General features: G+C 29.2%; 2 long non-coding RNA genes across 4 annotated transcripts; one reads left to right on the plus strand and one right to left on the minus strand.

The window, feature by feature from the left end:
• Nucleotides 1-9,342: 9,342 nt before the first annotated feature.
• On the plus strand, nucleotides 9,343-11,352 carry LOC141454257 (uncharacterized). The gene is made up of 3 exons (XR_012458599.1): nucleotides 9,343-9,665; nucleotides 10,582-10,714; nucleotides 11,222-11,352. It is a non-coding gene; the product is annotated as an uncharacterized lncRNA (long non-coding RNA).
• Nucleotides 11,093-18,035, minus strand: LOC141454255 (uncharacterized). Of its 3 annotated transcripts, XR_012458596.1 has the most exons (8): nucleotides 17,620-18,035; nucleotides 17,308-17,358; nucleotides 16,473-16,643; nucleotides 16,278-16,356; nucleotides 14,503-14,606; nucleotides 13,811-13,959; nucleotides 12,519-12,613; nucleotides 11,093-11,340 (listed from the first exon to the last, which is right to left on the minus strand). It is a non-coding gene; the product is annotated as an uncharacterized lncRNA (long non-coding RNA). The 3 variants fall into 3 exon arrangements; XR_012458597.1 differs by lacking the exon at nucleotides 14,503-14,606 and having other exon boundaries at nucleotides 17,620-18,032; XR_012458598.1 differs by lacking the exons at nucleotides 11,093-11,340; nucleotides 12,519-12,613; nucleotides 13,811-13,959; nucleotides 14,503-14,606 and adding an exon at nucleotides 14,877-15,601 and having other exon boundaries at nucleotides 17,620-18,025.
• Between the last annotated feature and the right edge of the window lie 54 nt (nucleotides 18,036-18,089).

Genomic DNA, 18,089 nt, shown 5'->3' on the forward strand with positions numbered 1-18,089 from the left:
TTAGTTAATAATAAGGCAATTCTAGTTTATTCAGCAAGGGACGATCTGTTGTGAAAAACAAGAATCAAATACCTTTGGAATATGTAGAAATCGTCATTTATTTTCACTTGAACACGCCTGTTTTGTATTTGATAGTTAAAACATTTGGGCCGATATAAGAATGTAGATGTAGGTACTTTTTTTCTTTTTTTTTCAAGTATGAAGAAATAACCATTGGGAAAAGTAGACATTTTTTCCTAATTTCATTGGTATACTGATGTTTCTGCATTTTATAGTTATTATAAAGGCTGTTGATACATTATACATAACAGGACGATCTCTTTTGCTGATCAAGAAGTAAAAACTATTGGAAAAAATGGAAATGGTCTCCTAATTTCATTCGAACACTCCTGTTTCGCCTTTGATAGTTAATGTTATGGCTGACGTAAGAATTTTCATGTAGGTTCGACCTTTCTTCAAAATTATGATGTAAAAACCATTAGACAAAAGTGGAAATCATCTTCTCGAACACTCTAGTTTTGCATTTGATACTTACTATTAAGGCTGGTGTTACAATATACATGTAGGTACGTTCAGGTATTATACAGATAATTCTGAACTTCTGGTAAGAAGTAAAAACGATTGGAAAAAGTTGACGTTTTTGCCTAATTTCGCCTGAAGACTGCTGTTTCACTGTTTGATTGTTAATTAATAATAAGGTCAACGCTAGATATGTTGGGTCGATCTATTTTGAAAAGTATACAGTAAAATCCATTAGAAAAAGTTGAATTTATTTCTTTATTTCACATGAATCCTGATGTTTCCGTGTTGGATTGTTAATAATAAGCCAATGGTAGATTGTGCATGTTGGTATGATCTATTTTGAAAAAGAAAAAGTAAAAAGTATTGGAAATAGTCTCCTAATTTCTTGAAATGCTGCTGTTTCTGCATTTGTTAGTTAATATTAAGTGTAATGCTAGATTGAACATGTTGGGTCGATCTATTTTGAAATACAAGTAAAAACCATTGGAAAAAGTGGAAATGGTCTCCTAATTTCACTGAAATGCAGCAATTTCATATTTGATAGTTAATATTAAAGCAGATGTATGAATGTAAATGTAGGTTCGATCTTTTTTTACCAAGAAGACGTAAAAACCATTGGCCAAAGATGAAATCGTCTTCTAATTTCACTCGAACACTCTTGTTTCGTATTTGTTATTTACTATTAAGTCTGATGTTACAATATACAGAATATTCCAGTCAAACTAGGCCAGAATTACTTATGTTACCATTAATTTTACAAATGTAAATTAATACCAATTTCATAAAGTTTCTGTTTTATAAAAAATGAAGTGTTTCTGCTACGGATAGAAATGTAAGTATTAGAAATATACAAACAGAAAGCCATACACAAAGCTTAAATATACCATCATATTCCATGTTCTATGCTGATTAAAAGTTTTCCTTTAAAGATATTACTAATTTACGCATTTTTTAAATTATTAGAATCGCATATTTATTCAAATTTTGCTTAACAATAGTAATTTCGCAGTGAAAATGCAACAATGTCCGTGTTTTCAACTTAAATTCTCGCGCCTACCACGTATAAAATAATTTCCAACTTGTCAGTTTTAAAATATTACTCGCACAGAATTAAAACAAAAAACATTTCATTTTAACATGTACAAGATTTCAATTATTTTAATTCATAATTTTTACAAATGTTTGATAATTCAATTATATTTTGGATAACACAACATAACCTCCCTTACACAGCCTGCTCAGTCAGTAAGTGTAGAGCGGTTCTGGGGAGCGGAGTAAAGTCGAAATCCTTTTCCTAAATTGGTTATTATGCCTCTGAGATGGTTGAAAGACCAAATTCGATAAGGGATGTAATAAATATACATTCTACTACGGGCAAAATTACTAATATTATGTACTACGGACGTAACCTGATCCTCTCATCAGATTAGTAAATTCTTAAGCCTATTCGAAGACCTGTAAATGTTAGATAAGTGTTAGTTCTATATCGAAGTGAAGTAACGAAAACCACAGGACAAGATTCCATGACGAGGAAGATGAGTACGATAAGCTTGTCGTACAAGTTAGACGTGTACATGAAAATGACTACTTTATTACATAAACAGTATAACTGAGGGGTCATTAAATCAACAGATATAGAAAAGGAACCTTATTTAATGATATTAAGTAACCTATGTATTTTGGGAGATACGTTTCATGTTTTTGTTATTGTTGTACTTCTTATAATATAGCCAGTATAAGAAAAAATAAGATTACAATGTGAAGAAAAAGGTATGGAATATATCGAAACTTTTGGTATTTGTACATGATAATGTTTTCGGTACTAAATTTGAAGTGTTGGATGGGTTCGTAGATAGGTCTGATATGAAGTTACTAGTTCTTTATTTCGCTGCTAACAGTTTTTGTCTATATTATAACAGGAATGAATAGGGTAGTAGGGCCAACGAGCAGGAGTAGAATGATAATTACTCGCTGGAGCAAGTGTTATGTGAACAAAAACGGCTTCATAAGGTATTTTCTTTATCTTTGACACTTGTCCCTTTTTTCATATTTACTTTAGCATCACTCGTAACAATTCAATTTATTTTTCCTACCTACATATTATTTTGGTATTTGCTCTAATTTAAATCAAGGAATAAATCAGAAATTGAAGCCCTTATATTTAAATTAAAAAAATTGGGCAACCTTATTAGAAATTCTATACATTCTGATCATACTTTAACATTAGGAATTGAATAAAAATAGACATTAGAATCATGCCAATGCTATCTAGCGGCAATAGCTTAAACTAGAGAGTTGTAATTACATAAAACTAGTTCCAGTGATCACCGCTAGGTAGCGTAAAAATGTACTTTCACACTATAAAAATAAACATAAAATAACCTCCTAACCAAACAACTGTCGTATAAGACAGTGTGGGGTAAAACGGTTATTCGGTCTAGCCCAAATATTCTTTTTAACACGTAGCAACCGTAATAATTTGTTTTATTTGTTTAAAATTCACTGTTTAACTCATAATTTGATGTTTTTTTTTATGATTGATAGTTTTAACTGCTGTTACTAAGGCAGTGAGAATTTTACATACCTTGGAAAACTGATTGTATTATCTATTTGCATAAAGCGATAACTTCCTAGGAAAATAAAAAACTTGCTTTTGCATCATTACTGCGTTAAGGACTTTTTGCAGGTAAGCAACACTTTTTGTGTATACTTTTAGATAAGATAAAAATTTATTTCACATACAAAATACATACATAAATTGGAGTGCCAGTTAAGTACTGTAACCTCCAGACATAAATTGTACAAACAAATGAAATTAAATTATATACTAAGCGGAAAAACAATGAAAAATCCCCTAGCTTATAATGTATACTTTTGTTTTTAATTACGAGTCGATGTGATTAGAGGTGTTTATGAAATTGACACGTTTCCAAGACAGTTGATAGATGCATTTTAATTTTAAAAAGTTGCTTTTAGTCTTCATTATTTTGTTTCATAAAAATGTTTCAACGGTCATGAGTAGGTAGATTTAGTTCGTAACATGTTAATAATTTTTGGTCGTCTTTATTAGTAAATTGCTAATTACGATTCTGTTTTTGGTAATTATGAACTTGCACAAAAATATTCACAATTCTTTCATTTAAAGAGAAGGGTAATCTCCATTAAATTTAAATTAATAATGTAAAGTTTAATTATGTCCTAGAATTATGGACCTTGGATTTTGTAAGATTCGCACCAGAAGTTTTAAATACTAATTTATTGAAAATGAATTTTTTTTTTCTAAATATTTGTAAATTAAAATGAAAACAATTGTAAAACTAATAGTTTATATAATTTTTATTATTTTTCTCAGCGTTCTTTCGACATTCTAATGATAATTCTGAACTAGTTCCATTCAAATAAATGGCTGGGTTGATGACATTTTATCCAGTGTAACACACTTTAACTCCTACAGCAACAGTAAGTACATGTTTTCAGCTTACAGCATGTAGTTTCTCAATTAAGATATTATGTCGTGTTACATAAAGATAAATAATAAAGGCTACAGTAATAGATTAGATAGCTAGTAAGTCCAATGATTTGCCTAAATTCAAAGTATCCAGAAGGTACATGAACATAGATATTCTTATATCTATCTTCAGGTATTCTTATCTATTATTTACTACATTCAGAGTAATACTACATATACTAAAACTTTTTCCATATAAATTTTCATCTTTGTAAATGAAAAAAAGGTTTAATTTTTTGAAAGAAGATTTTAATTTGATGGAAATTCTGTTATATTTTCCAATCACAGAACTATTACTATTCTGAATATTAAAAAATAATAATAATAAAATTAGAATATTAGTAGCATGTTTGTTGTATCTTTCAATCAGAGTAATCTTTTTGATTATTTATGTTTTTTGAAAATATATTTTATTTTCTTTGAAAGAAAGGGTTCGATTCTTTTAAAAATGATTTAAACTTTCATATCAATGCTTCAGTTTTATTGCAGTCACATTTATTTAATTTTTATGATTACATAATCAATTATTAAAATTTTTTTTTGTCTAGGTTTTTAATTAAGCAAAACTCAGTAAAAACTAATTAGTACATAAATATTGTTGATTGTACATAATGTTGATTTTCAGATTAAATACCTCTGATACTGGAGTTCTGCCTGCAAAACTGTTCATCAATAGAAGCCCAAGTGAAATAGACGTAAATCATCTATCCTAGGAAATTTTTATGAAGAATCAATTAATAACACAAGTATTATGTAGTTACTATACGTAATATGCACGTTATTTCACAATGTAAAGTATTTTTACTTCAAAAAGGAAAACCTGAAAAAAGGTTAGAAATAGCTGCGAGAGTGGTAGGAATAAAAGAATACCTTTAGAAAACGTTAAAAAACCAATGGAAAAATTGGAAATAGTCTCTTAATTTCACTGTAATGCTGATGTTCTGCATTTGATGGTTAATATTAAAGGCAATCCTAGATTTTATATGTTGGGTTGATCTATATTGAAAATCAAGAAGTAAAAACCATTGGATAAAGTTGAAATCGTCTTCTACTTTCACCTGAACACTCCTGTTTTGTATTTGATAGTCACTATTGAGACCAATGGTAAAATCTACTTATAGGTACGATCTTTTTTCAAAAGTAAGAGGTAAAAAGCTATAGAAAAAGTTAAAATTGTCTCTAATTTTGCTTATTTGATAGTATTAAGACCAATGCTAAATAGAAGTTTTATGGTATACCATTTTTGAAAAACAGAAAGTAAAAAGCAATTGGAAAAATTGAACTTTTATCCCAATTTCACTGAGATGTTGTGGTTTCTTTATACATTAGTTAATAATAAGGCAATTCTAGTTTATTCAGCAAGGGACGATCTGTTGTGAAAAACAAGAATCAAATACCTTTGGAATATGTAGAAATCGTCATTTATTTTCACTTGAACACGCCTGTTTTGTATTTGATAGTTAAAACATTTGGGCCGATATAAGAATGTAGATGTAGGTACTTTTTTTCTTTTTTTTTCAAGTATGAAGAAATAACCATTGGGAAAAGTAGACATTTTTTCCTAATTTCATTGGTATACTGATGTTTCTGCATTTTATAGTTATTATAAAGGCTGTTGATACATTATACATAACAGGACGATCTCTTTTGCTGATCAAGAAGTAAAAACTATTGGAAAAAATGGAAATGGTCTCCTAATTTCATTCGAACACTCCTGTTTCGCCTTTGATAGTTAATGTTATGGCTGACGTAAGAATTTTCATGTAGGTTCGACCTTTCTTCAAAATTATGATGTAAAAACCATTAGACAAAAGTGGAAATCATCTTCTCGAACACTCTAGTTTTGCATTTGATACTTACTATTAAGGCTGGTGTTACAATATACATGTAGGTACGTTCAGGTATTATACAGATAATTCTGAACTTCTGGTAAGAAGTAAAAACGATTGGAAAAAGTTGACGTTTTTGCCTAATTTCGCCTGAAGACTGCTGTTTCACTGTTTGATTGTTAATTAATAATAAGGTCAACGCTAGATATGTTGGGTCGATCTATTTTGAAAAGTATACAGTAAAATCCATTAGAAAAAGTTGAATTTATTTCTTTATTTCACATGAATCCTGATGTTTCCGTGTTGGATTGTTAATAATAAGCCAATGGTAGATTGTGCATGTTGGTATGATCTATTTTGAAAAAGAAAAAGTAAAAAGTATTGGAAATAGTCTCCTAATTTCTTGAAATGCTGCTGTTTCTGCATTTGTTAGTTAATATTAAGTGTAATGCTAGATTGAACATGTTGGGTCGATCTATTTTGAAATACAAGTAAAAACCATTGGAAAAAGTGGAAATGGTCTCCTAATTTCACTGAAATGCAGCAATTTCATATTTGATAGTTAATATTAAAGCAGATGTATGAATGTAAATGTAGGTTCGATCTTTTTTTACCAAGAAGACGTAAAAACCATTGGCCAAAGATGAAATCGTCTTCTAATTTCACTCGAACACTCTTGTTTCGTATTTGTTATTTACTATTAAGTCTGATGTTACAATATACAGAATATTCCAGTCAAACTAGGCCAGAATTACTTATGTTACCATTAATTTTACAAATGTAAATTAATACCAATTTCATAAAGTTTCTGTTTTATAAAAAATGAAGTGTTTCTGCTACGGATAGAAATGTAAGTATTAGAAATATACAAACAGAAAGCCATACACAAAGCTTAAATATACCATCATATTCCATGTTCTATGCTGATTAAAAGTTTTCCTTTAAAGATATTACTAATTTACGCATTTTTTAAATTATTAGAATCGCATATTTATTCAAATTTTGCTTAACAATAGTAATTTCGCAGTGAAAATGCAACAATGTCCGTGTTTTCAACTTAAATTCTCGCGCCTACCACGTATAAAATAATTTCCAACTTGTCAGTTTTAAAATATTACTCGCACAGAATTAAAACAAAAAACATTTCATTTTAACATGTACAAGATTTCAATTATTTTAATTCATAATTTTTACAAATGTTTGATAATTCAATTATATTTTGGATAACACAACATAACCTCCCTTACACAGCCTGCTCAGTCAGTAAGTGTAGAGCGGTTCTGGGGAGCGGAGTAAAGTCGAAATCCTTTTCCTAAATTGGTTATTATGCCTCTGAGATGGTTGAAAGACCAAATTCGATAAGGGATGTAATAAATATACATTCTACTACGGGCAAAATTACTAATATTATGTACTACGGACGTAACCTGATCCTCTCATCAGATTAGTAAATTCTTAAGCCTATTCGAAGACCTGTAAATGTTAGATAAGTGTTAGTTCTATATCGAAGTGAAGTAACGAAAACCACAGGACAAGATTCCATGACGAGGAAGATGAGTACGATAAGCTTGTCGTACAAGTTAGACGTGTACATGAAAATGACTACTTTATTACATAAACAGTATAACTGAGGGGTCATTAAATCAACAGATATAGAGAAGGAACCTTATTTAATGATATTAAGTAACCTATGTATTTTGGGAGATACGTTTCATGTTTTTGTTATTGTTGTACTTCTTATAATATAGCCAGTATAAGAAAAAATAAGATTACAATGTGAAGAAAAAGGTATGGAATATATCGAAACTTTTGGTATTTGTACATGATAATGTTTTCGGTACTAAATTTGAAGTGTTGGATGGGTTCGTAGATAGGTCTGATATGAAGTTACTAGTTCTTTATTTCGCTGCTAACAGTTTTTGTCTATATTATAACAGGAATGAATAGGGTAGTAGGGCCAACGAGCAGGAGTAGAATGATAATTACTCGCTGGAGCAAGTGTTATGTGAACAAAAACGGCTTCATAAGGTATTTTCTTTATCTTTGACACTTGTCCCTTTTTTCATATTTACTTTAGCATCACTCGTAACAATTCAATTTATTTTTCCTACCTACATATTATTTTGGTATTTGCTCTAATTTAAATCAAGGAATAAATCAGAAATTGAAGCCCTTATATTTAAATTAAAAAAATTGGGCAACCTTATTAGAAATTCTATACATTCTGATCATACTTTAACATTAGGAATTGAATAAAAATAGACATTAGAATCATGCCAATGCTATCTAGCGGCAATAGCTTAAACTAGAGAGTTGTAATTACATAAAACTAGTTCCAGTGATCACCGCTAGGTAGCGTAAAAATGTACTTTCACACTATAAAAATAAACATAAAATAACCTCCTAACCAAACAACTGTCGTATAAGACAGTGTGGGGTAAAACGGTTATTCGGTCTAGCCCAAATATTCTTTTTAACACGTAGCAACCGTAATAATTTGTTTTATTTGTTTAAAATTCACTGTTTAACTCATAATTTGATGTTTTTTTTTATGATTGATAGTTTTAACTGCTGTTACTAAGGCAGTGAGAATTTTACATACCTTGGAAAACTGATTGTATTATCTATTTGCATAAAGCGATAACTTCCTAGGAAAATAAAAAACTTGCTTTTGCATCATTACTGCGTTAAGGACTTTTTGCAGGTAAGCAACACTTTTTGTGTATACTTTTAGATAAGATAAAAATTTATTTCACATACAAAATACATACATAAATTGGAGTGCCAGTTAAGTACTGTAACCTCCAGACATAAATTGTACAAACAAATGAAATTAAATTATATACTAAGCGGAAAAACAATGAAAAATCCCCTAGCTTATAATGTATACTTTTGTTTTTAATTACGAGTCGATGTGATTAGAGGTGTTTATGAAATTGACACGTTTCCAAGACAGTTGATAGATGCATTTTAATTTTAAAAAGTTGCTTTTAGTCTTCATTATTTTGTTTCATAAAAATGTTTCAACGGTCATGAGTAGGTAGATTTAGTTCGTAACATGTTAATAATTTTTGGTCGTCTTTATTAGTAAATTGCTAATTACGATTCTGTTTTTGGTAATTATGAACTTGCACAAAAATATTCACAATTCTTTCATTTAAAGAGAAGGGTAATCTCCATTAAATTTAAATTAATAATGTAAAGTTTAATTATGTCCTAGAATTATGGACCTTGGATTTTGTAAGATTCGCACCAGAAGTTTTAAATACTAATTTATTGAAAATGAATTTTTTTTTTCTAAATATTTGTAAATTAAAATGAAAACAATTGTAAAACTAATAGTTTATATAATTTTTATTATTTTTCTCAGCGTTCTTTCGACATTCTAATGATAATTCTGAACTAGTTCCATTCAAATAAATGGCTGGGTTGATGACATTTTATCCAGTGTAACACACTTTAACTCCTACAGCAACAGTAAGTACATGTTTTCAGCTTACAGCATGTAGTTTCTCAATTAAGATATTATGTCGTGTTACATAAAGATAAATAATAAAGGCTACAGTAATAGATTAGATAGCTAGTAAGTGCAATGATTTGCCTAAATTCAAAGTATCTAGAAGGTACATGAACATAGATGTATGTTATTTTAAAAAAACTGCACTTTTAATGATTCTCTATTATATAAGGGCGTAATTTGAGAATGAAAAGGGCAGTAGTGCCTACAACGAGGAGTAGAAAGAGACGTACTTGCTGGAGCAAGTGTTGTGTGAACAGGACCTTTCCTTTGGTATCGGCTTCATAAGGTAATTTGCTTATCTTTATCACTTTGCCCTTTAATTTTTCACATTTACTTTAATATCCACCAAGCAATCGTTACAACTCATTTACTTTTTCTTACCCCTAATAATTACGAGGTGTTACGATCAAGTAGAATGTTGTTCAGTTTTCAACGGAAGTATTTGTTTTCGATAAATGTTTTTACGAATCGTCAAGTTTCTTGTGTGATGAGAGCATGTATTGAAACATTTCTCTTGGAAAATTGATATAAACAAAAATTTCTAATGTAATAAATAAAAGACTGCTATAGCAGCTGGTATGGAGCAATCTGTACTTTCGACAGAAATCGTGGGGTACTACCTTTCCAATTGTCAACGAATCCAGTCTTCCCCATCAAAAATCTTTAGGAATATAGCACATGCTCTTCGGTTCGCATTGATCTTACCATTCATAATGTCCTCAAAATGTTATGTCCTCCATCTGGCGAAATCCTGTTTTTCCGATTTTATTTTATTGTTTTGATGTTAAGCTCTTACACTTCTTCTCTTACATTTTATAATATTTAACATGTATAGTATTGAAGGATTGCTTCATTATTATGTTGAAGGAAAACTTATATTTAAAGAAAATTTCAATACGATAAGTATAAGTAGTCAATTAGTGTATCGACTGAACTGTTTTCATTGATGGTTATTTTATAGTAATATAGAGCTTCTTAAATTTGATTGTTAATGTGTACTGCTTCAATAGTCCGTTTGCAGTAGGTAAACATTTTGATTGTTATTAAATTTTATTTTAAGAAGATAAAGAGCAAAATTTCAAAAGTTTTTAAAAAAAAGGTTTAGTTAAACTGATAAATTCTGCGTTTTGAATGAAGTATTAATGTAGTGTGAATCAAATTCGTATTACTCCTACCTATGTTTAATGTAATATGTTTTTCAGTTCATGCAGTGCTAACATCAATGGGTTTTTTGTCAACTTGCAGCCCCGTTAAGCTCAGCTTTTATCTGCAATGAATTTTTAAGGGTCTTTCTATACTTACAGCAGCACGACTATAAATATGAAGTGATTCTAGGTAAGTCTTATATTATTATTCATTATGTTCCGAGTGATACAACAAGAACTAAAACTTTTTTCATATAAATTAATTTTTTTTTATAAATGAAAAAAGTTGTAATTTGTGGGTAAAGTTTTAATTGAAAACTTGAACATCAAACATGCATGTGAATTCTCCATTATTATCCAATCACATAGAACTATTTTTAGTCGAGCTTATAATTTTTTTATTCATTTTCTTAAAAATAATTCAGTAATAATGCTAGTAGATAATGTGTGTTATATTGTTCCATTAAAATGAATTTTATTCCTCAGGAATAAGTGTGTTATTATGGAAATATCTTTCATCATCATTGAATGAAAAGATTTAAGGTTTTTTAAAAAATCAATTCTTTAGTTTACTTACTGTCTTTTTTATTTAATTTTTATAATATACATAAATTGTTTTAGATGTTTTTCTTAATGCTAGGTGAAAACTTCTTACATTTTAATTATTTGAATTACAATAATTAATGTTGATTTTCAGAATTAATACTGGTGATACCAAGAGTACTGCCTGCAAATTATCCATCAATGGAAGGCCAAGCGATAAAGACGTAAAACACCAACCCAACGTAAATGTGTCAACAAACATTGGTTAGGAATCTATAAAAAAAGGTAAGTAATTATTATACGTAATATGCATGATTTTAACACAATTAAAAATTGCATGTTTTAAAAAAAATATGTTTGTTTCTGAATAAAAAAGTCTTAAAAAATTATTTTATTTATTTTTGTATTTATTCTGGTAAATAATATAAAAAAAGTAAAAAAAAAAAACGAAAAAATTAATAATCTTTTATTAATACAGTTCAAAATGATGAAAAAATAGGTAAAAATAGAAAAGATAACCTAAAAGGAAGGTTACAGGAGTCTAGGGAGTGGTAGAAGTAAAAAAGGAAACCTAGAGGGAAGGTTAAACAATGGCCGACAGGTCGTGAGAGTGTGGAAGAGCAACAGACCAGCTGGAGCGATCTAGGAGGTTACCGATCAGGTGAGTTGACTGCCGCCATCTTGCTCTGGGAGGCTATATAACTAAGTTCGTTGGAAGGGCGGGGCAGGGTGGGGAGAACCGTCGAAGCGACAACATCTCCCCACCATGATTCTTTGAGAGAGAGAGAGAGTGAGGTGATGGATGTTAGACTAGACTAGATGAAAGAGATATGTTTGGATCGACGAGCGATCTACCCCCCTGCATCACTCAAGTCGTACTGACGAGAATTTGTGCTGCTGCCGTATATATAGGGAAGGCTACACCACTGCTACCTAGTGGCCACTTCTAGAACTATTTTCTCACCTGTCTGATAAGTGGCGCCCTCTGACGGATTTTTTTGGAACTAATTTTTTTTTTTTACCTAAATTCATTATTTTACATTTTTACGTTAGGTTTAAACGTTTTTAGGCAATTCTTGTGTATTTTATTGATTTATATGTATATTTTTTTGGTATAATATATTGTAAAATAAAAAATCTATGTATAAACAAAATAGATATGCAAATAAATCACTTTTTTTTTTTCAAATTAAAGATTTTTATTTATTCTCCTACTAAATAATACTTTTTATTTTCACTTAAACTCAAAATGGGTGAATTCTACCCACATGCTATTCATGTATTTACCTATTATCATCTTGTATTATTGCAGAAAGATACTGCAGTTGTGAAAATAAATAAAGTAAAAACAAGAAAAAATCATTTAATAAGATTGCGATACAAACATGCAAATTACATATCCTTAATAATACATTTTTTAGTAATTGATTAATACAAAAGTTTGTACATACTCATTGATCGATGTTTCCTCAACCTCTTTTCCATTTACACTTCAGTTGTTGGACAGTTTTGCAGTTATTGGCTCACAGTATTGCCTGTTTCCAATCTGAAAATCATTATTCAATGAAATAAACAGTTTATAGATTTAATCTTTAATTAAGAAGCATTCCATTTACTGATTTTGTAAATTAAAATGAAACCATTTGTTTAAGATAAATTTGTATCTTTCAGGAATTTATGAAATAAATAAAATATGAATGCTGAAATTTTAGTTTAAATCTTTTTAATAGATCAATCTTTTAGAACGTATTCGTAAAATTTTAAAATATTGAATTATTTTAACATGAATTACCCCTACGTTGCAATTTAACGTTGTACTAAACTTGTTTTAATCAACTTACACCCACTGCTATAAATTTAAATCATTAGTTTAAGTTTGTCAACCAATATAAACTGTTCAAAATTATTTAAAAGCTAAAGAAACACATTCAATAACTACTGATGAATTATTATTCATAAAATTACATAATTGGGATTGTAACAATATGCACATAACAATAATTTTGCAAGGAAAGAATTCCGCTAGATGGAGGATAAAAGATTTTGATGTCATTATTCTAATTAATCTAACACTTATGCTTCAAAAATAACATTCATAACTTAGTTTAGTGGATGCACTAATGAGCTACACTAACGAATTCTGTTGAGAGCAATCACGAAAAAAAAAAATTCATTTTCAATAAATTAGAATTTAAAACTTCTGGTGCGAATCTTACAAAATCCAAGGTCCATAATTCTAGGACGTAATTAAACTTTACATTATTAATTTAAATTTAATGGAGATAGCCCTTCTCTTTAAATGAAAGAAATGTGAATATTTTTGTGCAAGTTCATAATTACCAAAAACAGAATCGTAATTAGCAATTTACTAATAAAGACGACCAAAAATTATTAACATGTTACGAACTAAATCTACCTACTCATGACCGTTGAAACATTTTTATGAAACAAAATAATGAAGACTAATAGCAACTTTTTAAAATTAAAATGCATCTATCAACTGTCTTGGAAACGTGTCAATTTCATAAACACCTCTAATCACGTCGACTCGTAATTAAAAACAAAAGTATACATTATAAGCTAGGGGATTTTTCATTGTTTTTCCGCTTAGTATATAATTTAATTTGTACAATTTATGTCTGGAGGTTACAGTACTTAACTGGCACTCCAATTTATGTATGTATTTTGTATGTGAAATAAATTTTTATCTTATCTTAAAGTATACACAAAAAGTGTTGCTTACCTGAAAAATGTCCTTAATGCAGTAATGATGCAAAAGCAAGTTTCCTATTTTCCTAGGAAGTTATCGCTTAATGCAAATAGATAATACAATCAGTTTTCCAAGGTATGTTAAGTTCTCACTGACTTAGTTACAGCAGCATCAAGTTAAAACTATCAATCATAAATAAAAAAAACATCAAATTATGAGTTAAACAGTGAATTTTAAACAAATAAAGCATATTATTACTGTTGCTACGTGTTAAAAAGAATATTTGGACTAGACCGAATAACTGTTTTACCCCACGCTGTCTTATACGACAGTTGTTTGGTTAGGAGGTTATTTTATGTTTATTTTTGTAGTGTGAAAGTACATTTTTACGCTACCTAGCGGTGATCACTGGAACTAGTTTTATGTAATTACAACCTTCTAGTTTGAGCTATTGCCGCTAGATAGCAATGGCATGATTCTAATGTCTATTTTTATTCAATTCCTAATGTTAAAGTATGATCAGAATGTATAGAATTTCTAATAAGGTTGCCAAATTTCTTTAATTCAAATATAAGGACTTCAATTTGATTTATTCCTTGATTTAAATTAGAGGAAATACCAAAATAATATGTAGGTAGGAAAAATAAATTGAATTGTTACGAGTGATTGGTGGATGCTAAAGTAAATATGAGAAAAGGGACAAGTGTCGAAGATAAAGAAAATACCTTGTGAAGGCGTTGAAAAGGGAAGGGCTTGTTCTCAAAACACTTGCTCCAGTGAGTAATTCTCATTCTACTCCTGCTCGTTGGCACTACTACCCTATTCATTCCTGTTATAATATAGACAAAAACTGTTAGCAGCGAAATACAGAACTAGTAACTTCATATCTGACCTATCTACGAACCCATCCAACACTTCAACTTAAGTACCGAAAACATTATCATGTATAAATACTAAAGTTTCGATATATTTAACAACTTTTTTGTTCAAGTCCTAAAATTTATAATATAGGTACTGTTTGTCACCTTGTTATTTTTCTTATATTGGTAACATTATAAACAACAATACCTAACATATAAAGTAAAGATAGTTGTAACTATAATTAATGAAACACGTACACAGGTTACTTAATGTAATTAGATTAGGTTCAATCTTACCAATTTTTTTTTCTTTTGATGTAATTACCCAACCGTTATACTGCTAATGTAAAATAAAAAAGTCAATTTCATCGCCTAACTCGTTGTAGATGCGAATTAAGATTACTGAAATTATCTTCTACGTCTAGCAGCTTTCTTTAGTTCACTCGAATATAGAACCAACTCTTCTCGTATTTCTCTTCGTTATTACGTTCTTTGTACACGTTCAAGTTGGTTGTCTGACTTTTCAGAAGCTGTGTCGTACGTTATGATTCATCGATCGTCTGTGGTTATTCTGATTTTAATACTAGTTTTCACAGGTTGATCGGATATTTTCTCTCTATTCTTCTCTTCTTTTAATTTAATTGACCAAATATGTTAGTTTAATCAAATTACTTTGCTATGAACTTTTTTAAGTCCAATTTATGCATTATAAATTTGACTTTAGGAAACAAAATTACGCAGAATTCCTCCAAGTTTATTCTGTATGCTACTACGTATTATTTCTTACAATTTTTTTTTTTATTTTTTATAGGTCTTCGTATAGGCTTAAGTTTTCGGACTTTCATGTATGTCAGTCAGAGGTAGGATTACCAGATTAATGTAAAGCAATCTCTAATGTTCTTGGGCGTGTACTACACTTAGTACTGACTGAGCAGATTGAGTAAGGGAGGTTATATGGTGTTATCTAAAATATTAATGCATTGTCAAACATTTGTAAAAATTATGAAATATAATTATTGAAACCTAGTATTTGTTTAAAACTTCTGTGCATGTTTTTGGAACTGAAAAGTTGGGGGTGTATTTTATACGAGGGAGGCGCGAGAATTTAAGTATAAAACACTGACATTATTGCATTTTTACCGCAAAGTAATTATTTATAAGTAAAATATGATTGAATATGCGATTCTAATCATTTAAATAATGCGTAAATTAGTAAAATCTTTACAGGCATACTTTTAATCAGCACAGAACATGCAATACGATGGTATATTCAAGCTTTGTGAATGGCTTTCTGTTGGCACATTTGTATTACTTACATTTCTATGCCTAGCAGAAACACTTCAAGTGTTACAAGACAGAAACTGAACGATTTAAATGCACAACAGTACATTGACCAAGTAAATACTTATATTTATGTACAATAATAAAATATTAATGTATGTAAAAAAAATAGTATGCCAATAAATATCCTTTTTTTAAAAAAAAAATTAAAGGCTTTTTTTATCTGCTCCTATAGAACATTTTTTTAAATAAAATAGTAAAAAATTCGCATAATTAGTTAGATTGCGATATAAACATGCATATTACATATTACAACTAAATAATACACTTTTTAGTAATTGATATACGGCAAAAGTTACTTGTATATTTTCATTGGAGATGTTTTCTCAACGTCTTTTTCATTTGATGGACAGTATTGCAGGTATACTCCCGTATTGGCTGTTTTCAATCAGGAAATCATCATAATTCAGTTAATAAATAAACGTTCTATTCAAGATACTACAAATAAAAATCAAGTGTTTTAATTAGATGTAATAAATGATTGATTAGACTACCTGTTGAACAGCTCCACTAGTTAGCATGGTAGGTACATAGATTTCCTTATTTGTTTATTGACCAGATTGTAGAAATAGATCCGTATCACTTCAACTTTGTGTGACGTACAGAAGGGCCAAGATTATTATTGCAAGCTAGAGCATGGCGACACGGCCCCAAGGACTAAGGCACTGGATAATGCATACAAAATATATATTAATAACACTTAGAGCTTACAAATTAATATTAGTGTTTACTAATGAACTTTTGTTATTAAAAACGATGCGGTTTGTTCTCTTAACAGTCCAATTTAACAGAACACATTTCAATATAATATTAAAATCCATTAACAAGGTAATAAAAATACCAACTTTAAACAAAAATTGATCACTTAAAAGTTGAAATCCAATGATATATATAACATGAGGTATCAAACGATTAATAATTAAATGTTAAAAAATTGTTAAATAACAGCACTATTTAAAAGAACATTCTAAAAGAACCGAATCGAGTGACACCATATTCATGAATATAGGTTTACGTGTTTAGTTGCTACGTTCATTACAAAAAAGTTTACAAGAAGACGAATTTTTGAAAGTGCCGTTTTTGCAACTGTTTTTCTCGAAACCTGTGTAGCTGTACAAGTTTACACTTGCAAACGACAATATGCCCTGTATTTTACAGAAAGTTTGTGAATTTTATTTTTTATAGAATAAAAATTGTCAAAGTTGGGTATTTTTAATTAAACGTTACGCTTTTTTCTGCACTTTCTTGCGATCAACCCTTATACAATTGTCTTACTTAAGTTTTAATATAACGCACATCAACCCAGAATAAAGTAATAAATGAACTTACTTTAATTTCTATAAGACAGTTCCTTCAATTGTTCAGAATCTTTTCTTTTATCTAAACGAAAAAATTAAAATAGAAAATTAATTTTCAAGTGTATGTTAAGCGACGTAATTTTTGGACTAATTACTACTTGTTTACTTGAATATTAATCTATTTAAACCTAAACAAATGTAAACAATAAAAAAGTTATCTTCCCTAAAACCCCTCTTTTATTTAGAGGAGTTTATTTATAATAAAAGGAATTATTATTTCTTTAAAAATATCTCAAAACATGCTGATTTTGAAATATCACTGATCATTAACATTTGTTATTACCTAAATATGAAATGTATCGTTGTTTTTGTCCATTGTAGTACGCCTTTGTTGGATCCCTTGCAGATTTTGCTCGTTCATCCATTATCAACTATAATAAATCATTTTAAATATATACTGGATGGAGAAATAACGCTTCTAACTAACTTAACTCACTAATAGTGATGTTACACTGAAATACAATTTTTAACTGACTTGAGGCCACATGTAAGCGTACTGAATGTTCCAACTTGTAAATTCCAATTCTACAGTCTACACAAACTATCATAAAAAACCTGGCAAGCAAAAATTATGATGCTTGGAGGGGGGCATACATTTCAAGTTTTTTTAGAAGACGTTAGTAATTATAAAGCAGTAATAATATTATTTATGTCTTAATTTCTTAACACTATGTGCAAAGTCTTATGTTAGGTGCACAGTATGTTGATTTGTACGGATAATAAAGGTAAACTTATTTCTATATTTTGTTGAAT

Source organism: Rhodnius prolixus, unplaced genomic scaffold (genome assembly GCF_049639745.1).
Source record: "Rhodnius prolixus isolate KJV_2025 unplaced genomic scaffold, Rpr scaffold_9, whole genome shotgun sequence".
NCBI lineage: Eukaryota > Metazoa > Arthropoda > Insecta > Hemiptera > Reduviidae > Rhodnius > Rhodnius prolixus.